This window comes from Chelonoidis abingdonii, chromosome 1, assembly GCF_003597395.2.
Source record: "Chelonoidis abingdonii isolate Lonesome George chromosome 1, CheloAbing_2.0, whole genome shotgun sequence".
In the NCBI taxonomy this organism is placed as follows: Eukaryota; Metazoa; Chordata; order Testudines; family Testudinidae; genus Chelonoidis; species Chelonoidis abingdonii.
The window spans coordinates 158,364,353-158,389,411 of NC_133769.1; the positions used below are offsets into that span (position 1 = coordinate 158,364,353).

General features: G+C 48.9%; 1 long non-coding RNA gene across 1 annotated transcript in view; it reads left to right on the top strand.

The window, feature by feature from the left end:
• The window catches only part of LOC142047681 (uncharacterized), a 52,835-nt gene extending 30,877 nt beyond the window's left edge, over positions 1 to 21,958 (top strand). The window contains exon 3 of the long non-coding RNA XR_012656953.1: positions 21,844 to 21,958. This is a non-coding gene — a long non-coding RNA (uncharacterized LOC142047681). The remainder of the gene's footprint in view (positions 1 to 21,843) is intronic.
• Positions 21,959 to 25,059: the final 3,101 nt, after the last annotated feature.

Below are 25,059 nucleotides of genomic sequence, written 5' to 3' on the forward strand. Positions count from 1 at the left end.
ATGGCAGACTACACAGGCTTTTCCAGGCTCTGCAGAGTCACCCGTTCTGTTTATCTGTTCCTCCTTTTGTTTCTCCTTCCCCAGCAGTATGATGGAGTGAGCCTGGGCACAAAGCACTGTACGTGTCCTGTTTCCCTGCTCGCCAGGGCATGGGTCTTAGCTTTATCAGGGGCATTTGACAGAGCTATGAATCTCACCAAAGAGTGGAAACGGCAGAAGCAAAGGAGAGTGAGTGATCCTGCCTTCCCTGAATGCTGCACCGTGGTGGAGTCCAGGAATGGGACTGAGGAATAGACAAGCCAGTAGTAAGATGACCTCTGCCCACTAACCACTGTATGTCTACATTTCAAGCTGGAGATGTAAATTCCAAAACACTCGGTAGATAGTCAGGGTGGTTAGCCCCTCCCACCGCTCACTCCTCATGGCTGTGCTCTATTTTTGGGGTATGTCTCCTCGAGCTGGGAATTGTAGCTCCAGCTTCAAGTGTAGACATCCCCAGAGCAGGAGAGAGAGAGGAGAGCTTAACAGACCTGGCCTCTAATCCCCCTCTGCCCCAACTGAGGGGATCCAGGCGCCCCATAAGGTTTCCTATGGCAAATGCTGGACATTGCGTTGGGATGCAGTGAGGCTATTCAGTATGCAAACGGCACAGAGTGGAATAAAACTGTGCACTTGAGCTCCCCGTCCTCTTTATTTAGGGTCTCTAGAATTCCTTAGCTTCGGGCACTGAATGCGCCCTGTTGACTCCTCCCAAGTGAACAGAAAATGTCTACACTGCAATAAAAGGGCCACGGCTGACCCTGGTCAGCTGACTTGCATGTGCAGGGCTGGAGCTGCAGGGCTATCAAATTGCAGCGTGGATGTTCAGGCTTGGGCTGAGGCCTGGGCTCTGAGACTCCTGTGCCATGGGTTTTATCACAGTATAGACATACCCTGAATGGGCGATGGGAACAGTGGCTTGTTCTGGCTTGCAAACATAATGGGCCAAAGTTAGCCACAGTGTTACTCCCATGACATCTGTGGGGTCACTGCAGTGATGAATCTGGCCCAGTGGCCCTCTAATGTGGTTCTTTCACTAGCCAGAAAGGGCAGGAACAAATATTAGTTTGAACTGATTATGAATGTCTTCATCTCATTGTGAGCAGTGCACTGTACTCGCAACAATGCCATGCCTCACAGGCTCAGAGCCCTGCCGTTCCGGCTTCCTGCTGGCTCCTGGAGGGCTGCCAAGTTTTGCTCTTGCCGATCTCTTGCTATTGGTGAAGGAAGAAAGAGCCAGTGCCTTGCTCAACAGGACTTTGCCCTCCCAACGTCAGGGAGCTTATGAAACACTGGCTGCTGCAGATGCTGGAGTGGCACACAGGCCCTGGTGAACTCAGCTACGCAAGAACGCCCCCAAATTAAGGGCCCGCTGAGAGGGCTTTTCAGCGAGATTTCATCATTTGTGAACAGAACCACGGGGGTGGGGTGGGGCTGCATGGAGTGATATATATTGGCTATGGGTGCGATTTTGTTTGTATAGAGCAGGGGTAGGCAACCTATGGCACATGTGCCCAAGGCAGCATGGGAGCTGATTTTCAGTGGCACTCACACTGCCTGGGTCCTGGCCACCAGTCTGGGGGACTCTGCATTTTAATTTAATTTTAAATGAAACTTCATAAACATTTAAAAAACCTTATTTACTTTACATACAACAATAGTTTAGTTATATATTATAGACTTATAGAAAGAGACCTTCTAAAAACGTTAACATGTATTACCGGCATGCGAAACCTTAAATTAGAGTGACTAAATGAAGACTCAGCACAGCACTTCTGAAAGGTGGCCTACCCCTGGTGTAGAGAAAGACACAGAGTTTTAACCATCTACTGTGCTTTACGCATTCGGTCTACGGACACGCCCAGGTGCACTCCCAGGATTCTGGGTGACATAGTGTACAAACTAAAAACTGTTTCCCCATGTTAATTTCCCCCCTACCTTCTTGTCAACTGTTTGAAATAGGCCACCCTGATTATTACTACAAAAGTTTTTTTTCTCCTCCTGATAATAGCCCACCTTAATCAATTAGTCTCATTAGAGTTGGTATAGCAACACCCATTTTTTCATGTTATCTATCTATCTATCTATCTATCTCTTCCTACTGTATTTTCCACTGCATGCATCTGATGAATTGGGCTGTAGCCCATGAAAGCTTATGCTCAGATAAATTTGTTAATCTCTAAAGTGCCACAAGTACTCCTCGTTCATAGTGAAGTAGGCATTTCCTGTACTAAAAAGTACTGTAATTAGAACTACCACTAGAGTGCACTCCATACAGCATGCCCCTACAGCTGGTATATCACGAGATCCCTGTGTGCTGCTTTCATGGGCAGCCGTTGCATGGTGAACTCATGAAACAGCCTGAAAAAAAGTATGGATAAATGCAACTAACCTGCCTCCAGCCACAGGCCCTTTCTCATTGTAAGAAAACCCAGTTCTGGCTTCTGCGGTGTTTTAAGCATTGCCGTCACATTACGCAACTGAGTTCCAGTCAGCTGCCTCGAGGGCCAGCGCCCTTCCTTCCGATCACACGTTCCAACCACGGGGACGTATCATTGTGTGTATGTAAGGATTAATTGTGAGGTTATGAGATCGGAGCCAGGAGACCCACTTCTGAGGTCTTTCTGTGTTTACTGTCTGCAAAGGCACTCTCACTGTGACTTGAGAGAGGGCAGGGCAGCAAGCATTGGGGAGCTGCTGCTGGCAAATGGGAAGACAATTTAGCAGTGTGGGTGTCGTTACTAGAGCCATGGGCTCCTGTGGTAGAAATCAAAGTGGAGGAGGAGCTGACATAGACAAGGGGAATTGTTTGTTCAGCTCAAGATCAGAGGCCCTTGTTTTCAAAGCTCAGTATTATCCGCTATGTTATTCTCTCCATAATCTGTTAATTGCCGGTCTGGGGAGATGGATATGGATGGTCTCCAGAGCTGTAGAGCTAGTTGGATGGCTCTTGGTAGCACGCTGTAAATAAGTCCCAGTGGGAATCTGCATATGTAAACAGCTTCTCTGCTGGCACCGAGGCCTGTTGACACAGCATCAGGGCAGGGCCCTCGGTCCCTGCCTCAGTTTGGGGCAAATTCTGTTTGTAATAACCATCATATAACTCTGGAGTAAATTCACTGAGGTCGATCAACTGACATTGAATTTACACCGTTATGGGCTGTCAGAGAATGGTTGGAAAATGGTAACTATTTTCCTCAAAAACACCTATAAGAAATAATTTTTTAAAAATGTGTGGAGGTTTTATTCCCCCAAACATTTTCATGGCAATTTTTTGGGTGATTGTTGTTGGAAAAATGGATAAAATTTGTTTATTTTTTGTCAAAAACCTGGAAAATGTGGGCCAAAATGATGATTTTCTATGAAAAAAAATCATTTCCCTAAAATATGCCTTTTTCATCTTTTTTTTTTTTTTCCCTTCAAATGAAAAAGGCTGACTAGCACCAGGGGCCAGGCAGGCTCCTGGGCAGTGAATAAGGCACGGATACACCCCTGGACCAGCGAGGATTAAAAAGAAATGCTTCCAGATGGGCAGGCTCAATGGTCTTTGCCCTCTCTGGGGATGAAGCGCACCTTCTGTCACTCCAGTCAGCAGGGGAGCTCAGGGACTGACTCAGTGCCCTGACACATTCCTAATTAGCCAATGGCACTATGAGTATAGCCTGTTTCACTAGACTGAATGAAATAAAATCAGTTCAATACCCAGTGTCCAGGGATCCACATCACAAAAACACCCTACAACCAATAGCTCCCCAGGAATCAGGTCTCCAAGCAGGACTGAAAAGGGCTGTGGAGAGTGAGCTCCCCCTCACCCAACAGAGGATCCGCTCCAGGGAGGCTCGCCAGAGGGGGTGGTGTGTATGGGAAGATTGCTTTGCTACTGCCCATTCTGTCCCCTTTCTGTGGCTAAAGGCAGGTTGCTAATCTTCCAGGCTGTCAATATAGGATGTCTTTCAGCCATGCTAGAGATATAGAACATACAGACAGACACGCATGCGGGCTTGTCGCAGTGTTTATAAATGGGTTAGGTAATAATCCAATCTGGGCACCCGTCTAGATGGGCTTTGTTCTCCTGATGTAGCTGGAACACGGTCAGTCTGCAGCGTGTTGCTTTCTACTGTGATTTGCATTCATGAAAAGGAACTGACAGGTTTACACTGAGGGAGTAGAAAAGCAGGTGAATGGGACCCTGAGGTTTACAGCATGGCATGTCCCCAGGGCTTTCATATGTAGCGCTGGCACCTTAAGCTGTCTAGTGTAAGTTTAGCTGTGGGTTTTACTGTGACTTGTTAACCTGTGCTTGGACTAAGGCGATGTCTAGACTATTGGCGCTACAGCATCACAGCTGCAGCTATGCTGCTGTCATCTAGAAACCTGTGATAGTGATGGCGGTGTTTTTTTTCATCACTGTAGTAAATCCACCCACTCAAGAGGTGGTAGCTAGGTCAATGGTATCACGCTGTCTGGAGTGGCTCCTGACCGTGAGTACCAACCTCCAGGCAGACTGTTAAGAAACAGCACATGAACCCCAAGCTGGTTGTGAGTTCTTTATTTAGATTTCACCAACCAAGTATCATCTGTGAACTCCTCAAGGGCTATAACAGCATAAACATGGAGTCAGAGACAATCCACTCTGTCTTGACACCCAGACAAGCCTGCCTTTGTGATAGAGAGTCCCTGACACCAAAAAGCACACTAATATTCAGGTTACTCCCAGTCCCAAAGGACCAGTCGCTTACCCCAGGTCAAGTGCAACCTAGATCCCTCACCAAAGACAATCCTATAATAAACTAACTAAAGATTTATTAACTAGGAAGAAGAAATAGAGTTATTTACAAGGTTAAAGCAGGTAAACATACACACACACATGAGTTACAGTCTTAAGTTCCAAAAGATGATAGTAGCTGGTATATATGCAAGTGTTATATGTCCTTTAGAGCTTATCCAAGCTAAACCTCTAGGGACCTCTTGCCTATGCTTAGAAATCTTCACCCCTCAGAGTTCAAGCAGCAGTGGGATACAATTTCCCCTTGTCAGGGATTTTTATTCCCTTCCCCCAGCATTCAAGCTGTGATGGGATGAGGGCTTGTGCAGGTCCCTTCTTCACAGTTGTGTGGGGACCAATCCACAAAGTCTTTTATCCACTGATGTTCCACAGAGGTTTGTCTGGTGGCTGTTGGCCTTTTGTTGGGGAGGAGATGATGCCTCTTGTGGTAAACTAGTATTTTACACTTGGTGATCTTTGTCTCCTTGTGGGGGCGGTTTTAGAGTTTTAGCAAACACTTTAATAGTTACAGAGCAAATCCTTACATGTTACCTTATAGCATGGGATACAGGTATTAGAAGTAAGGTCAATGCATGCAGCATCCTACAAGCATTTCATAAAATCTAAACAGAGTCTTATAACTCTAAAATCTATTTTAACAACACTAACGCACAGGTGAGCCAGACTGGTTTCCAGCTGTGCATTTGTCAGTGTTCAGAGAGGCCCAGTGGCTTTGGCATGAGCTGGCACCTGATCTGCCAGGGTCACAAATGGAAAAACTCTTCTGCGACCTCACAGTGCCTATACTGGGGCTTAGGTCCATTTAACTATGTGTCTCAGGGGTGTGAAAACCTGAGCTATGCAGCTAGGTCAACCTAAGTTTTAGGTGTGGAGCCTGTCTTAGTCGTACCTAATGCTAGATGTTGTGGCTGTTTGGATGGATTTTGTGGTATTGGCTAGAGGAGGGCACTGGGAGGTAGGATTCCATTCCTAGGTCAGGGGGTGGGGGGCATGTCACATAGGCTAGGCCAGAAGACTGGGAGCTAACACTCCTGGGTTCTGTTCCCAGCCTTGTCTCTGGTTATGTCTCCACTGCAGCTGGTGATGGGATTGAAGCCTGGGGCGGCACACGTGCCCTAGCTATAATCCAGCTAGCACAGCTCAAAATAGCAGTGAAAATGGGGTGGCATGGAGGTCAGCATGGGCTAGAAATACCAGTACCCAGCTGGGGACACTCAGTGGGCCTGTATGTGCTGCAGCCGGTAGGCTCTTCTGACAGGCCAGGGTGCATGTGTGGAGTCAGGCTCCTAGCAGGTGGACGGGACAAGATCCATAAACTTTAGCCTTGTTAATCTCACAGATTCTTGGTCTCTGTGCAATCGGCAGCCCAAGATCCTTCTCAGATTTGCACTGTCACAGCCTCTGAGAGGGGACAATATGGCAGAACAAAGCCAAGCAAGTAAATTCTTCCTTCCTGCGTCTTTCCACTAGTAAGAGGAATAGCTGGATCTGTGTAAACTCTCCCCAGCCCCATTGCTATAAATACCCTCTCTGGGTCACACTTGTATCTCCGGCCCATCTCCCAGTAACCACCCCCCAAACATACCTTTTCCCCATACCCGTACCCCTTGTCCTCACTGAGATTACAACCAGGTTTACAGTGGTCCTTGCAGACAGCTAAGTTAGCCCAACCATGCTGTAGATGATCCTTCACTCCAGACAGGCTCCAGATCCAAACTCCCCATGATATGGCAGGGAGAGGCAGATTGCTGACTTTTGTTTGGCCTGGTGCAGACAGCGCTGCAGAATATAGACCCTGGTCCGACTATTTCTGGAGTTCTGGCTTGGTTCAGACCTATGTCTAGAAGGAGAGTAGCTGTAAACAAGAGGTGGAGGCTTCTCTTGCTCTTCCTGGACCAGTAAATTCTGCAAGCTATGGCAGATCCCTCCAGGAAACATCTCCTTTCGGCACCGCCAGTTGCAGCTGGCACATCTGTGCATTCTTGGATGCAAGTGGACATGTTATTACAGCTTCTGATGAGGCGCTGGCTGGCCCAGCCTGCCAGCATAACAGGTGAGTGAAATGAACATGCCTGGGTAATTTCCGGAGCAGGAGCTATTGCTTCACGAAATACCTTCTCTCCCTCCTTTCTGCCTCTCTCTCTCAATGTTCTCCTAGGTTTGCTTTTTGGACAACATGCTCTGTAAATCTACACCTTGCCCATCCCCAGACTGGTGACTCAAAGGACAGGGATCAAAGCCGCAAAGGGTTATAGTGCGGGCCAAGAGGAGAGAAGGAGCTATTGTGCCATGGGTGCTGGGGTTTCCTGCAAAGGCTTGAAGGCAGAAAATGAGCCATCATGCTAGGCGCATGCATGTGCCTGCAACACTTAAAGTGGGTTGGGTCTTCTGGCATCACAGATACAGCCCAAGAAAAATGATGGTTCTGAGGCAGCTCTACAGAGAGGAGGTGCTCGGTGCTCTGGGTCTGTGTGATGTGGTCAGATTGGCAGCAGCGGTTTCCTGCTGGCAACCAGGGAATGTGGCCTGTCCTGCCCCAGTCCCTTAAGCTTCCTGCTCTATTTGGGACAGGAGACTCCTTGCATTGGTGCTGTAAAGATGCAGGTTCGGTGGATGGGTCTGGGTGCATTTCAGAGAGGAAAACAGTCTCATGCATTGGTGGTGGTTTGTCTTGATTGAAGATCTCTTGGGTGTGGTGTTAGCACTGAGTGCTGGTTAGGGCTCAAGGCCACAGCAGGCTTGGCTCAATGGCTGCTCTAGGCCCATCCAAATACATGCCACCCTCCAAACAGCACACTCAGACCACTCCACCATGGCAGTCCCTCCGCTGCTCTCAAATATTTTAAAAGGGGCTGTCCCTTTCCAGGAAGCCTTGGCAATGTCCTTAAATGCGCAGCCTAACATTCTGGTCTGCACTCATACCATTCCACCCTGGACTAACGACAGACCCAAGATTTCTTTGAGATCCCAGTGAGCACCAGTGTGCCTGTGTGCCTCTGTCAGTCTGGCCGCATATGAGTATGTGTTGTGGTGCAAGTGCCACTGTGTATGGGTGGGTCTGTATGTTTGTGTATGCCCCTGTCAGTGTGGGTACTTGTATGTGTAGGCCTGTGTGCACATGTGTCTGTACATACATGCTGCATATGCATCTCTGAGCATGCAACTTTGTGTGCCTCTGTATATAAGTCTCTGAGCAGTCTTTCTGGGCATGTATACTTTGGTCCCTGTGTGCATTTGGGGGCATATGTGTTTGCGGATCTGTATCATACAGCTAAGTGTAATAAATAGTTTTAATACTTCTATTCCTCCTTCCTCTTTGATTCCATGCCATCAATCTGCCAAATTAAAGAACATGACAAATGTGGCTGGAGCAATCCTGTCTGTCCTCAGACGAATCAGAGCACTGCAGTTTCCCTTCCTCCCCTAAGCACAAAGCAATGATACTCGCAAAATGGTTGGGAGAATATAAAATAGGTCTGTAAATGTTCCTTTAATTAGTCAAATTTTCACACACTGACCATGTTCTCCATGTAACTGTATGTGCAGCGATGGGTTCATTAGCTGCCAACCTCAATCAGGCAGCAAAATCTCCCCTTTCCAAGGTTTGGTCTGAATATCAGCTCCCAGCAAGGTCCCCATAGTGCAGCAATAACATTTACTCCCCTCTTCTGCTATTGCCTTCCTGAGAAAAACATTCTACTCAGCTGTTGGCAAATGACCAAAAGTCCAGGTTCACACTTGTGTGTTGACAGTGGGTCCCAGCAGGGTTCACAATGCAGGAAGCAAAGCCTCAGCTGTGAGCCACAAGAAAATGAAGAGCTCTCGTGCCAGGCCCTGGATTCTGGCTCTGTTGCCATGGCGTCCTTGAAGCAGGGCAGCCGCTCTCACTTTATGATAGTCTCCTTTGGCAGATGTGCCAAAAAGGGATTTGAAGGTGGTGCCAGGGAGGTGACTAGCCTGCAGGACAGTGTTCGCTTCAGGCTCCAATCTTGTGCCATGGGGATATGGCAGACTCTGAAATAATGACAGCAATGCACGGCACCTCTCCTCTGGGGATCTCAAAGCATTTCTTACAAGCATTTATTGAAATAAGCTTCAACAGACTGCCCGTGAAATAGGTGTCCCTTAATACAGATGAGGTAATTGGGGCAATGAGAGATTAGGTGACTTTTCCAAGGCCAAAGAACAAGCTAGAACTCTTAAATCCTGACTTTCAGTCATGTGCCCTAACCACAAGAATATACTGGCTCCCGAATAGCCTGTTCTTCTGCCAGAAGTAGGGAGGAAACTCAGGCATTGTCCTTCAGGAGCTCCCTTAGCTGGGTTACAGGGCTGCTTAGCCATTCGAACGAGCCTTCACCCCACAGGTCAGGTCAGGATCTCTGTGCCACCTTAACTGGGCTGACTTAGCAAGCTCCACTGTGGTCTGTCCCAGATGCCCAGAATGAGGAGAAGCAGCTTGATGTTGAGAGGCTCTGAAGGACTGAGCCACCTATTTGTCATCTTTGGGGACTTCCAAGATGGACTCAGGGGCCATGGCAGGTCATGGCCTCTCTCTAGCTGGAAGAAGACATTTACATTACACATGCCAGCTTAGCCATGAGTCATCACGCTCCCCCATGCAGTGGTGAATGTGCATTTCAGCCAGGCAATTGACATTTTGTGGGCAGAGAAAGCAGAGGGCTAGAGCAGCCACCTGGATCTCCCCTACGCTCATTTACACACACATCACCCTGAGGTTGGACATAACTGCCTCTTCTGATGCCATCTTGGAACGTGGGCACTTTAAGGTGGAGTTAATAAGTAGCTGCAACGCTGGCTCCCTTGCTGGCAGAGGCAATGCTTTAGCTTTGCAAAGTCTTATGTGGGAAGCAGGTAGGGTGACCAGATGTCCCTATTTTATAGGGACAGTCCCGATTTTTGGGTGTTTTTCTCATATAGGCTCCTATTACCCCCCATCCCGGTCCTGATTTTTCACACTTGCTTTCTGGTCACCCTAGAAGCAGTGGTCACATCAGCAGAAGTCTGTGATTCCCCCTCCCTTCTTTATAGCCATCTGCTGGTAGGGGCAAGTAAATCCACTTGTCTAGGGAGCTGATGTAGATCATAGAGGAGAAAGCAGAGAAACAAGAAATTGCAGCTTGTCTGGATTAACATTTGATATGCTCAGAGCTCGGCGCATGAAACCCCTATAGGGGACACAGAGTCAGCGCAGGGTTTGCAACCTGCCTTTTAGTAACAATGGACTCCAAACACAGAGCAGCCTTACTCCGCGATAACAAGATACACCTTAGCCTGAGACTCTCCAGGGAGGTCAGAGCTGGGCTCCATTACTTTCCAGCACAGTACAAGCATGCTTCAAACGGGGAAGGAGATGAGGTGGGGGCAGGAGGGGAAAGGCCATGTCATCTGAGCTGTAATTGATTTATTCTTTGGCAATGTGCGTGATGGCATGTCAATGAACAACTTGACTGCGGTAAGGCAAGAACGGAGCTCTTTGTCCCAGCGGCAGGAACAATAGCCTGTCTGTGAGCATTTGGGTAGTACTGACCCAACCAGGATCAGCTGCCCTTCTATCTTCCTTCACCATCACAATGCACAGTTACAGGGCTGCTTTCCTCCCGCCAGGCACGGAATTCAGTGACACCATATGCTCAGCAAGTGGCAGCTGAGATGCTGCGCTTGGGTCCCTTTCAATGGGGTGATGTCTGTGTTTTGTTTCGTTTGCTTCTGCTTCCGTCATTTGGCGCTTAGGCTCATCCTCATTCTCTCTTTCTCATCCACTGCTCCTTACTTGCAGGGGTCAAAGGGGCAGAAAAAAGCAGTGGCCTCTATTCAACCTGAACCGGCCACAGTCCCGGAGCAATGTTGATATTAAATGGTTCATGTGGTCATTGTTAAACTTCGGAGGTGATGCCCATTGAGATAAATGGGGGAGCTTATGCCTTTCTCTGTACTAGTGCCTCAAGCCGTCAAGCTGTAGACTTGGGCAGATAGCTCCTGTACTGGCCCCTTCCAGAAGGTTTAATTCAGGAGCTGATGGAGAATGGCCAGCATGGTGCACCTCCAGGTTCTCCACCCATTAGGCCTGAAGACAGGACAGGAAAGAAGATGCATCCCACAGTGTGCTGCAGCAAAGCAGCATGAGATCATTTCTGCTGCCTGTTCTCCATTCCCATCCAAAACTGTGCTGTTCCCAGGGCTGAATTAAGATGATGTGGGGCACCAGGCACACCCCAGATGGTGATGCCATGGTGTACCCTCATCTTATGATCCTTCCCTGTACTGTTATCTGCCCCGCCTTATGGTGGCAGAAGGTTTCCTGATGAATAAGATGAATGGGGAACTTCACACCTGTTGGAGACATTACTTCAGGCTGTGGGCAGAGTCAGGCAGGAATTATACGCACTTGGGTCACATTTTCAAGACTTTCTTTGCAGGGATAGAAACATAATTGTATTTTTAACTGAGACCTGAGATTCTGATCTCATCACATGACTCCAGCAGCTGGTGCTGTAGGTATGAACCTGTAATCTGGTCTGGTTGTGCAGATTCATGAGCAGAAGCTGCATTGCATAGAGTTAGCAGAGCACTCTCTGGGTGCAGATAAGGATTATGTCCCTGATTCATTTTCCACTGACTTCCTCATTGCCATCTGAGCGCTGAACTGGGCTGTAGGAACTGAATAGCAATCAAATCAGATCCTTGATGGCAGAGCCTTGGGTGGGAGGGAGCAGAGATGACATCGGGCTAAGCAAGGTGTTAACAGTGGCTGAAAGGAGCATGTCTCCAGGAGGGGGGTACCCAGATAGGGGTAAGGGGGCTGAGGCTGGGGCCACAGCTGGGGGTGGGGATGGGGTCAGCAGCTGGGACCCCATATGGGGGGGCCAGAAGTGGAGCCCAGGTGCGGGGCTGGCAGCCAGGCCCCCTCCCCTGACAGTTGGGAGTGGAGCCCTGCATGAAACCTGGGGGTACTGCATAACCCCCACAGCCCTAGTTCCCACGCCTATGACTAGTGAAGGTGCTGTCATAACACTATTTCTAGTCTGAGATGGTGGGCGACAGAATGACTGTGGTGTAGGAGGTCTGGCAAGCTTGCAATAGCTGGATGGACAGGTGGGATGGGTGCTTGTGCCTCCTACTGAATGAAAGAAACATTTCCCAAAAGGTTGGTTCCAGGTGAGACACCAGCGCCAAGACCCCTCTTTATCCAGACAGTATAGGGGTTGTGTAATTCTCTGTGCCAAGCTTAACTTCCCCGGCTGGCACCTGCAGACATAGAAACAGATGCCGAGAAGCAACAGACCACTGTGCAGACGACATCCCTGGGTGTCTCCATAGTGACTTTCCCTGGAGTTACAGTCTCTGTGCCTGAACTGCAAGGGGTGCTTTCTAAAGCAGCACTGCTCTGCTCTCTCTTTCTCAGGCCAGGTCTACACTGTGACTTTAAATCGGTTTAATGGCCGATATACCGATTTAACGCTGTATCCGTTCACACGACGTCGTCATTAATATCGAGTTAAACGGCCCAAATCCGATCGGAACTCCCCAAACAGAGAGTACGCTAATTCGATAGGAAACGCGAGAGGTCATGGGACGGCAAATCGACGTTATGCCTCGGGCGCATCCCCAGAGTCAGCACTGAAAACCGCTCTGGACCAGCAATCTAACCGATGCAGCGCAGTAAACCAGGAAAAAGCCCCGCGACTTTGAATAACATCCCCTGCTTGCCCAGCGTGATCTCTGATCAGCACGCTGGCAATCAGTTTGAAATCGAAAAAAGAGCGTCACATCAAGAACCGAGGAAGATACAGGTCTGATCGCTGTATGGGGAACAAAATCGTTGTAGCACTCCGTACAGACACGAAATGCCAAAGCGTGAATAAAAAAACTGCAGGAACACACCGTGTGACAAGCGTAACGGGACACCAGAGACCAAAGGCGCTTCATCTGAAGGGAGGGAGGGGTACGGAAGGACCCAGCCCTCCACACCCACAGCAGTCTCGAAAATGATTTCCATTCTGGCTGAGCTCCCAATGTCTGTAGGTAAACACAGTGCTGGCGGTTCAGGAACAGCTTCCTCAATTATTCCCCCCACCACCACTAAAAAAAAGGAAAAGATTGCCTTGATAATGGGGGCTCAATGACCTCGCGAAAAAGGCCAAAGGTGTCGCTGCTCACAAAGGAAGGGGTAGCTGTACCCAGCACCCGGCAGTTCGCCCCATCAAGCACGGCTCAACAAGAAGGAACTAGAAGCGAGAACACACCCACAGTGCACCTGCCCGAAATCGATGGAGCTTGACATGACGAAAGCAATCATTTCGGGATCCCACTGTGGACGCGCTAAACCGATTTTATTAGATCTGTTTTGTAATATCGGTTTAAGCTAATTTGAAATAATCGTGCAGTGTAGACATACCCTCAGACTCATAGACTTTAAGGCCAGAAGGGACCATCATGATCATCTAGTCCAGGGGTTTCAAACTCAAATGATCACGAGGGCCACACGAGGACTAGTACATTGGCCCGAGGGCTGCATTACTGATACCCCCCTTCACTGCCCTCAGCTCTGCCCCCAACCCACTCCTTCCATGAGTCCTCCCCCCTGCCCGCCTCTTCCCACCCCTTCCCTGCCCCCATTCCACCCCCTTCCCTGGAATCCCCACCCCAACTCTGCCTCCAGGGGGTGCAGGAGGGGTGTGGGGTGTGGCAGGGGCTCAGGGCAGGAAGTTGGGGTGTGGGGTGCAGGAGGGGTGAGGAGTGTGGCAAGGGGTCAGGGCAGGGGATCAGGGTGCAGGAGGGGTGCAGCAGGGGGCTCTGGGCAGTGGGTTGGGATGTGGGATGTAGCGGGGTGAGGGGTGCAGTGGGAGCTCAGGGCAGTGGGCTGGGGTGCAGGAGGGGTGTGAGGTGCAGCAGGGGGCTCAGGGCAGGGGCTCAGGGTGCAGATTATGGCAAGGGGTTGGGTTGCAGCAGGGGGCTCAAGGCAGTGGGTTGGGGTGCAGGAGGGGTGTGGCAGGGAGTCGGGGTGCAGGGTGCAACAAGGGGCTCAGGGCAGAGGGTTCAACTGCAGGAGGGGCTCAGGGGGCAGGCTCTGGCCCAGCGTGCACTGGGGGCAGGACAGGCTCCCTGCCTGCCCTGCACCCGCACCGCTCCGGGAAGGGAACCTGAGGAAAGAGGGGCGCAGGGGTGTATGTGGCCGTTGCTTCAGGCACCGCCCCCAGCAGCTCCCATTGGCCGAGAATGCTGATCTAGTCTGACCTCCTGCACACAGCAGGCCACAGAACGTCACTCACTCTTGTAATAGACCCCTAACCTCTTATGTTCTCTGTGCCCTGGGTTTTTTCATGTGTCCAAGAGGAAAGCTCACAACCTGGTCCTGGTCCTGTTTTGCCTCTGACCATGCGCTGGTTGCAGAACCACCTGAAACAGCACAGTGCACCCCCCCATACACCAGGGGTGCAGCAAAGCCTTCTCTACTAGGTCAGCTTGGAGTAAAGGCTCACACAAGCCTAATCTGAGAGGATCAGGCTATGGAAAGCACGGGGAGGAACTAAAAACACACAAGTGCTCAGGCGAGAGGGGAGCACTATTAAAAACAAGGGCATTGTTTTTGTCACGAGTAGTCTTACCAATGAGGGTGGATATTTGAGAATATACACAAGCCATGAGATGTTGTCCTTGTTGTCTGGTTTACGGACTGTTTCTTTCCATAAAAAACTAATCACACAATTATGAAATAAGGGATGGGGGATCAAAAATTGCTAGCCAGCTCCCAGGGAGCATCTCCCCAGACTCCTCAAGATCTTGACCTGCCCAATTTCAGGGAGCAGCAGCTTCCCCTGATGTTGTTTAGTGTGGTAGTATCTTGTGGGGTATAAAAGAGGCAGAACTTGGTTGTGATGAATACAGAGGATATCCTGGGGCCACTAGACACAGGCAGACCCTGCGGATCTCTCTAGCTCTTTAGTTCCCAGATTGACTAACACAGCCTGTGCTGTCACCCTAAATCCTGGCTTGCTGTCAGCAATCATGGAAGAGACTGCTGTCTGCACTTTGCAGTCCTTCCATCTCCAATGTTCAGTGCAGCAGTGGGGGATGCTGGATCTTGGGGACGCTGATCCAAGAGGGCATTTTGGCAGTGGCATGAAACTTGGCTACCCGCCTTGCCTCCCACACTGAGATTAAAGGAGCAGGTTGTAGTTGGTGCTGCTCAGGGAGCTTTAATCAGATTTTCTTTGTGGAATTAGAATGACTGCCAGCTGAGAGCACTGATCCCAGGGAACTCAAACAGGATGTTTGTTGTATCTGCCAGTGGGTGACCAGGCAGTAGCCTGCTGGCTCTAATTAAGAGATCACCAATTATTTTAAAAGCAGCAAAGAGTCCTGTGGCACCTTATAGAGTAACAGAAGTTTTGGAGCATGAGCTTTCGTGGGTGAATACCCACTTCGTTGGATGCACGTAGTGGAAATTTCCAGGGGCAGGTATATATATGCAAGCAAGAAGCAGGCTGGAGATAAAGAGGTTAGTTCAGTCAGGAAGAATGAGGCCCTCTTCTAGCAGTTGAGGTGTGAAAACCAAGGGAGAAGAAACTGGTTTTGTAGTTGGCAAGCCATTCACAGTCTTTGTTTAATCCTGAGCTGATGGTGTCAATCTGACACCCTGGGGAGCCATACCTGTGCTAGCTTTTAATCTAGCAAGCGTGGCTAAATGTAGCTAAAAATGAAGCTGCAGAGATTTGGGCTGTAGAAGTCCACCCAGTTGCTCTCGGCTAATGTACCATCTTCCCAGCCTGTGCTGAGAACCGTGCTGCCATGTCTTCGCTGCTTGGTTTTTTATGCTCAATCGCATTCTTGCTAGACATATCTCAAAGCTTAGTGAGGGTATTCTTCTGGTACCATTTTGCTGCTGTCTATAACTATATAAGCTTGGCAGCGCAATGGAGTAGGTATGGTTGCACGGGAAGAGACAGAGACAGCTTGAGAGGCTTCAGATGTAAAACTGTGTTACGTATAGTCGCATAGGTAGTCCAGCAGTGTACATGCATTGAGAATCATATCTAGTTCCGACTCACACTCGCACAGCTATGTTTGATTCATAGACGCCTCATAATCTCATTCTCAGATCTGTCTATGGTTGGAGCTGCCGCTCGTTCGGTAAGACTCTCCCCATATAACTATTAGTGCCTTATAGGCTTACAGATTATGTTGGCCTAGTAAAATTGGAGGTCCACTGTCTATGACGCAGGAGGAGTGGAGTCCTATCATGAAGAGTGCGGAACTTGTGCCTTACATGCGCTCCACGCTAAGGGAGTATTATTTTCACAGCGTAAAACATTGCCAAGCTGTACAGAAAAGAATCATAAACTGAACTAATGTTCCCTGCCTGGTACATGGGGTGTGGTTTTGCTTTTTTAACAATTCTCCTGGAACATGTTTGCTGTCCTGTACGTTGACTGATGTGACCTGCTGTGAACTTGATGCTGCACCTCAAGAGGAGTAAACTCAGTCTGTGCACCTCTAACATTTCTCCTCCATGCACTGGAGCTTATTCTAAACCCTGCTCCCATGAACCTTTCTCAAGCCTTCTTGCAACCTGCCCCCATGCTCCACAAAGAACCCCAGTCTGACCCCTTCTCCCTGGGCTCAAGCCTTCGCTCTCCTTGCCCACCTTGTACGTGCTTTAGCCAAGCACAAGTTATTGAGGTCAATACATGGGTAACTGAGTGAAATGTAATGGCCTGTGACATACAGGAGGTCAGACTAGATGAGCTAATGATTCTTTCTGGCCTATAACTATGAATCTATGACTTTGCCACTAGCCTGCCTTTTGGGGAACAGTGACAGTGCAATCAGAGGTGTGACTCACCCCATGGAACGCTTGAGAGCAGCCGTGGGGTTTGTCCTTGCCATAAATGGCCTTGCCCTGCTGCTCCTTAGGGGACGCTATCACCTTAGTGCCAGCAGTGCCATGTGAGCCAAACATGTTCCAGGAGAATTGTTAAAAAAGCAAAACCACACCCCATGTAGCAGGCAGGGAACATTCTGCTTGGCTGCCCATTAGTTCAGTTTATGAGTCTTGCCTGTATGGCTTGGCAACATTCTGCATCGTGAAAATCATTTGCCACGGAGAGATCTGATAAGGGTTGAACTGCCACAGACTGGAGCAAAATGCCGAGAACACTCTGTGCCATGTACCCCTTTCACGAGACAGCAGGCGCTCAGCTGGGGAAGTCAGTAACAGAACAGTTGGCTGCCTTCCCCTCTGTCTAACTCTCCTCCCATCAGTCGCTTCTCTATTGACCTCCTGTGTCGGCAAAGACTTCTCTCTGAGAGCCCAGCTGATCGCTTGAGCCCCCATGTGCAGCCTGGATGATGACAGCCGATTGTTCTGTTACTGACTTCCCCAGCTGAGCGCCTGCTGTCTCGTGAAAGGGGTACATGGCACAGAGTGTTCTCGGCATTTTGCTCCAGTCTGTGGCAGTTCATCCCTTATCAGATCTCTCCGTGGCAAATGATTTTCACGATGCAGAATGTTGCCAAGCCATACAGGCAAGACTCATAAACTGAACTAATGGGCAGCCAAGCAGAATGTTCCCTGCCTGCTACATGGGGTGTGGTTTTGCTTTTTTAACAATTCTCCTGGAACATGTTTGGCTCACATGGCACTGCTGGCACTAAGGTGATAGCGTCCCCTAAGGAGCAGCAGGGCAAGGCCATTTATGGCAAGGACAAACCCCACGGCTGCTCTCAAGCGTTCCATGGGGTGAGTCACACCTCTGATTGCACTGTCACTGTTCCCCAAAAGGCAGGCTAGTGGCAAAGTCATAGATTCATAGTTATAGGCCAGAAAGAATCATTAGCTCATCTAGTCTGACCTCCTGTATGTCACAGGCCATTACATTTCACTCAGTTACCCATGTATTGACCTCAATAACTTGTGCTTGGCTAAAGCACGTACAAGGTGGGCAAGGAGAGCGAAGGCTTGAGCCCAGGGAGAAGGGGTCAGACTGGGGTTCTTTGTGGAGCATGGGGGCAGGTTGCAAGAAGGCTTGAGAAAGGTTCATGGGAGCAGGGTTTAGAATAAGCTCCAGTGCATGGAGGAGAAATGTTAGAGGTGCACAGACTGAGTTTACTCCTCTTGAGGTGCAGCATCAAGTTCACAGCAGGTCACATCAGTCAACGTACAGGACAGCAAACATGTTCCAGGAGAATTGTTAAAAAAGCAAAACCACACCCCATGTACCAGGCAGGGAACATTAGTTCAGTTTATGATTCTTTTCTGTACAGCTTGGCAATGTTTTACGCTGTGAAAATCATTTGCCATGGAGAGATCTGATAAGGGCTGAACTGCCACAGACTGGAGCAAAATGCCAAGAACACTCTGTGCCATGCACCCTTTTCACCAGACAGCAGGAGCTCAGCCGGGGAAGTCAGTAACAGAACAGTCGGCTATCTTCCCCTCTGTGTAACCCTCCTCCCATCAGTCGCTTCTCTATTGACCTGGATGATGACAGGGCATTTGGAGCAGCAGGGCAAGGCCATTTATGGCAAGGAGAAAGCCCATGGCTCCTCTCAAGGGTTTCACGGGGTGAGTCACAGCAGAGGGCTCGGAAGCCAGTGGGAGGCCATAGCAGAAGTGATACCAACCTTCCCAAAGAGTTATAGGGGAGGAGCCAAAAGTGAAAAATGCAGGAACCCTGCAGCTGCTGGAGGCGGCCGGAAGTGGCTAGCTAAAAGTTGTCAGGGAGTAGGGGGCACGATCTGCAGCTAGTCATGCCTGGGTCCCAGAGGAAAACTGCGTTGTGGTTCTTTCCACAGGTAGTACCAGGGGTGAGTGAGCCTGGCAGGTGGAAATAAAGAATTCATGTAAAGCTCTGATCTAATCCAGCCATCCACGCTGTTTGGCCCTCGGCAACACTTTGCACATGAAAGGTGCTGCAGCCAGGGTAAAGCCTTCAGGCAAGCGACTAGTCCTGGCTCAAGCTCTTTCCACTGTGATCTTTGTCAGTTTCCTTCTTCATCTGGCTGCTTGTATAGGTGGGCTCTGCTTTAACTCTGCAGGCTGGCCAGTGTCCAAGGGGCCTGTGGACACTTGGGAAGTATTAGAAGGATTCAGCCGGGGCGGCTCCAGGCACCAGTGCAGCAAGTCTCAGGGGAAGGGGCAGTTTGAGGGCGGGGGCTCAAGGAGCCAGGGCAGCATGTAGGCGGGGACTCAGAGGGCAGCACAGGGCCTCGGGGGTGTGATGGCTCAGGGGCAGGGCCTTGGTTCAGGCGCCGGCGGCCCCTCCACTTTTAAAGAGCTTCAACCATTCCTGCTTCTGGGCCCAGCTCTATAATTCGTTCCTACTTGTTCAGCACAGCCAGACCCTTATACCATGTCCACAAACACAACGCCTCATGTGCATTGTCTGTGTTCTGATGGGGTTAAGTCCCCTGGGCTTCCCCCTACCATCTACGTATCCATTCTCACAACCCTGCATGTTGTAGGTCAGGACTGTTAGCAGATCTCAGAGCCAGGACTTTTTGCTTACACTAGTTAAAGAGATACTCCCTTGAGCACCGCAAAGTGCCCACTGTCTAAATGAGACAAAGACCCAACATGACAGCTCCGGAGGGGGGAGATGCTGGGCTCCTGAGGCTAAGGGGGAGACAGGACAGGAGTGCTTGAAGGAGGAGAGGAGGCTCTTGGTCCCTTGCCCCTTTGAAGGAGGAGAGGGAGCTCTTGGTCCCTTGCCCCTTTCACGGCATGCTTGGGCAAAGAGCACGCAATGAAGATGCTTGTTGCGGTCCCTACTACAACAGGCTCTGATTTAATTAGGGGGCTACACCCTGCATTAGAGTCTCATGTGAGCCAAGCCATTTGGCCTCCTTGCAATCCAGTCGCTCCACCTATAAACCTCGCAGTGCTCCACTGCAGTGATCTACCCAGGCTCAATGGTTCCCATGGAGCTTTTGTGCTCACCATGTATTGCTGAAGCAAGGGGCGGCTCTACGTTTTTTGCCGCCCCAAGCACGGCAGTCAGGCAGCCTTCAGTGGCGGTTCTGTGGGAGGTCCGCTGGTCCCGTGGATTCAGCGGCAGTTCTGTGGGTGATCTGCCGGTCCTGCACATTTGTCATACCCACTGCCGAATTGCCACTGAAGCCGCAGGACCAGCAGGCCTCCCACAGACGTGCCACCGAAGGTTGCCTGACTGCCACCCTCACCCTGCTCCCATGAACCTTCCCCTGAGGTCCCTTCTTCCATTGACCAAGTTGAATCTACAGCGGCGGTTAGGTCAATCTCAGTTTCACAGCCCTGAGCAACGTGGCTAGGTCGACTTAAGTTTTAGGTATAGCTCAGGCCTAGGTTTGGTGTCAACAAACTCCCCTTCTCCTGAGTGCTTTGGAAGGGGCTGCTTTCCCCTGCTAATTGCCTCACTCTCACAAAAACCATCAGCGCTAAATGGGCGCAAAACATTAGAAGGAAGAGTTTTTAATCTGCTTAATGCAACCCCCAGGTGCATCCCCCCCCTGGAAAGTTGGGGTGGGCACGGAGGGATTAACTGTTCAGCTCACTGCAGCAAAGACCGTGGTTTGGGACCAATGGGCAATGCAAAGTGGGAGGGTCCACAGGATGTGATTGGGGAGGGCGCGCCTGCCAATTGTTTGGACCCATTAGATCTGCTGTCCATTCTCAAACGGGCTGTGTTCTCTCCAGGACCTGTTTCTTCTGGTTTTCTGCTCAGATCCCACTGCTGATGGGAGGAGTGGGACAACAATTTGGGTTTGCTCTGTGTTACATCTGACCCCTTGTGGGAATACATTCGAGAGCCTTCTGAGGATGGGGTGCTCCCATACAGATTAGATCTGTAAGTACAGAGGAAGGATGGTCCAGTGGCTAAGGCACTAGCCTGGGTCATAGGAAGCCTGGCTTTAATTCCATGCTGTGCCATGTCCTTTGGGCCCAGATCCAAAAAGGTCTTTAGGCACCTAAGTTCTAATGGAAGTCTCAGTTTCTCTGTACCACGGTTCCACATCTGGAGCGTGGCGGTAATAGCACGGCAACAGGGATGTTGTGAGGGTAAATACATTAATGACTGGCAGGTGCTCCTGGTACGATGGTGATGGGGTCCATATAAATAACTAACGAATCCAGGTATATCTGTAGCCATGTACTAAAGAGACCAGCTCCAGGCGTGAGAGGGGAGTTCTGTGGTATATTGAGGACTGTGCTGGGATTACATGTTATCACTTTAAGAGTGGGGGCGGTTCTTGGTCCTGCTAGGAGGCTCTGTAGCAAAGAGTGCAATCAGAATCAGCCTGGACAGAGCCAGCTTAAAGCAAGGTGGGGTGAATTTTGCCTTAGGGGGCAACCCGCTTTGTCTCTCTGTTTTCTTGTATGTTTGCATTCTGAATTCTAAGACCGAATAGTCTTGCACCCTTCCATTGAAAGTATTTATTTATGTAATTTCTCTGTATGTGTGCCATGAATGTAACAAGTTCAGGCTCCTTGGCTTCTCCACTGGGACTGACTACAAGGAGCCCAATGAGAATAACAGAAATTAGAGTTGGAAATAGCCTGTTAAATTGCATCCAATCTGCCCCTCTGCTATGGCAGGTCTGTCCCTCCCAATGAAGTTCCTAATGTGTAGTTATACTTGTGCTTTTGTGATGTGGGCACCTGTGTCATGGTACAATTCCCCACTCTGAACCTTAGCGTCCAAAAGATGGGGTACCAGCATGAATTCCTCTAAGCTTAATTACCAGCTTAGATCTTGTAGTGCTGCCACCAACCAGGAATTCCAGTGCCTGGTACACTCTGGTCCCCCCAAAACCTTGCCTGGGGACCCCCAGACCATGACCTGCTGATCTTGAACACAAGGAAAGTAAACCCTTTTCCCCACCGTTTGCCTCTCCAGGCTTCCTCCCCTGGGTTACCCTGGAAGATCACTGTGATTCAAACTCCTTGAATCCACAAACAGAGAGGAAAATTCACCTTCCTCCCTCCTTCTTTTCCCCTCCAAGACTCTCCCTGAGAGACATAATCCTGGCACGAGAAACTAGCCTCTCTCTCCCCTTCCCTCCTTCTCCCCACCAATATCCCTGGTGAATCCAGACCCCGTCTCCTGGGGTCTCACACCAGAATAAAAAAAATCAGGTTCTTAACAAGAAAAATTTTAATTAAAGAGGAGAAAAACAGTAAAAATTATCTTGAAATTAAAATGGATTAGGTACAGGGTTTTTAGCTATAGGCACTGGAATACCCTCCCAGCCTAAGTATACCAGTACAAATTAATCCTTTCAGCAAAATACAAATTTGAACTCCTTCCAGCAAATGCCTCAATTTGCAAATAAAGAAACAAACAGAAGCCTAACTCGCTTTATCTATCTAGTACTCACTATTTTGAACTTATAGAAACCTGATATCAGGGAGTTGGAGAGAAACCTGGTTGCACGTCTGGTCCCTCTGAGCCCCCAGAGTGAACGACCACCAAAAACTAACAGCACACACAGAAACTTCCCTCCCTCAAGATTTGAAAGTATCCTGTCTCCTGATTGGTCTTCCGGTCAGGTGACAGCCAGTCTTACTGAACTTGTTAACCCTTTACAGTCAAAGAGCCATAAAGTACTTCTGTGCTATTAACTTTTCTTATCTGTTTATGACAAACTGTCTGCCAGAAAAATGGACTGAGGAGGACTAAGTTTTCATTACGTGTCAGCCATTGCAAGCAGCTCCTAGAAAGGAATGAGGATTTTGTCCTGGGAAGGATGAATTTATGGCTAAGGCACAGATCTAGGAGTTGGGAGATTTCAACCCTCTTCCCTGAGCTGTCAGTGACTCAGGAATTTGAGCGCCCTTCCTCAGTTTCCTTATCGATGAGATGAGAATAATTATACTAGTCTGCATCACGGAGTGGGCTCAGTAGGATGTCAGTGGGAGTTAGATGTAGGCAGTAGCAGTGTTAGCAGACCCAAGGATGGAGAAATATTTTGTTAACTGTTTGTAATGAAATCCTTGGAGGGAAGGTGGTAAGTCAGGCAAATTATTACAATTCTGTCACTTCCTGCCTGGGCCAGGTTTGAACTGGATGGGACAGGCTGTGAAGTCCATCCCCAGTGCCTAGGTCCTCAAGCCCCTTGCGTGTTATTTGAATCACATCCTAAAATCCAGAGCTCATCCTGATAGCAACAAGCAGATAAAGACCAAACAGTCTTGTTGCATATCATCGCTCCACATTTCCAGAAGGTCATGCTAATTCCATCTTGTTCTACTGGAGTGCAGCAGCAGCTGCAGGTCACCTGATCCTGCTCTGGCTAGCTAGACTTACTTAGCCTTCCAACTACCCCTCTTATTTTGGCAAATGGATCCCCTCATTTTAAACTGATTTCTCCAGGGGTTGGAATATCTCATTGCGGAAGTTCCAAGCCCAACTCTTGCTTTGATTCTCTTCAACTCCAAGGGAAAACTTTTGTTTTTCTGAATTTCTCTGAGGGCAAAACAAAATAAAATCTGTGCTGGAAAAGAGAGGAGGCTATCCAATATGAACACACAAATGTATGCACTCAGCGTCAGATCTTCAAGTATTCAGCCACCTAACTCCCACCAATTTCAATGAGCGGTAGGTGCCTTCATACTCTTGAGGGCCAGGGCCTCTCAAACTGCAGTGAACAGGATAGAAAGAAAGAAAGAAAGAAAGAAAAACTAGGGGATCAAGTAAGTACTTAAATAAATGCAAAGTAGGAGAAAATTAATGATGACTGAAAACTGGCTGAAATATTGACCTCAATTTTTAAAACCCCGCCTTTAAGAAAAAAAATTAAGGACAAGCTATTTGGACAATTAGGAAGTAATTCAGCGGAAAAGCCAGATGAAGGAATATTTGAAAACCAGAAATAAATGTTGAGACCCTATAGCACCGGGCTGGGCCTGTACTCACTTGAAGACAAGAGCACCCCTGTGAATCAGTAACATTTCTGAACTTTCTTTTTGGCTGTCTCCTCTCTAAGCCCGGCCCCATTTGGTCATGAAAGCGGACATGACTGTCATAATCCATGATGATATGATGGCTAAGTTAAATAGCCCTAAATAGAAAACAAACTTTGCACAGTGTATTGGAACTAATCTGTATAAGGCCAGATCCAAACTCCATGCAAGTTTTTCCATGGGCTTCCGTTTGCTTTGGGACCAGTTCATATTTATGATACAGGATAAAGAATAATTTTTACATTAGCAAAGTGTATTTTCTTCACTTTGCCTGCCTTCCAATTTCCCCTTAATAACACAGCTCCCCTTGGCTGGCTGAGTCTAGGAATTTTCCTATTCTGTCCAAGTAATGACATTTTCCATCACTTGCTGTTGACGTTGTCAAGAGGACCCCTGGTGTTTTTCAGATTTTTTTTTTAAACCGGCTCAGTGGATCAGGTTTGAAATACGTTGCCTCACAGGAAGCCCGGGTTGTGAACCCCAGCAATGGTCTATCCAACCTTTCATCCTTCCAAGGCAGATGGGGTGGAGTTCCATGCAGTGCATGAGGTACAGGTCTCTGGGAGGCAATGTAAAAATCCAGGGTCCTGTGCAGATGCAAAATGAAAGGTTTGTCTGTGTCCTGGCCAAATCTCCCCTCCAACTTGTGTACTGATTCCTTGCCTGATTGCTGCGCTCACTCCAGAGAGGCCGTGTGTGTGTGTGTGTGATGCTGGAAATAAATGTTTTTTTAAAGTGAGAGAAGCATGGAAATGAGGAATGAGATGAATATTATTATTACTAGGGGTGGGCAAACTCATTTTTAACCTTACTTCCAACCCTTTTGAGAGTCACAGGTTCAGAAGCTCACTCAAACTCTGATGCAATTGGGTTTGAGAACTTGGGGGGTGGAGAGCAGGAGAGAGTGAGAAACAGAGCACGCTACTGTGAGAAAAGAAGTAGAGATGGGGAGGGAATATATGGTGATGTTCCTCCTAGCTTTGGGGGTAAGGGGTTGATCTCTGATATAGACCACAAACTTCCCCCTACTCCTCAGCTAAGGAAACATCTTCTCAAATTGACTAACCCTCATAAAAGGAAGTGGGGGCCAAGGATTGTGAGGGAGGGGCAGAAGGGGAGATGATGAATTTAAACTAGTGTGGAAGTAAACAGAGGTCACAGCCTAGGTCCAGCCTTCCCAGGAGGTTACAGAGAGAGAATAAATAATCTCTAGTTGCTACTTTTATTTTGCAGATTTGTGAGGCACCTTTGGCATATTGTTTGGCATTGG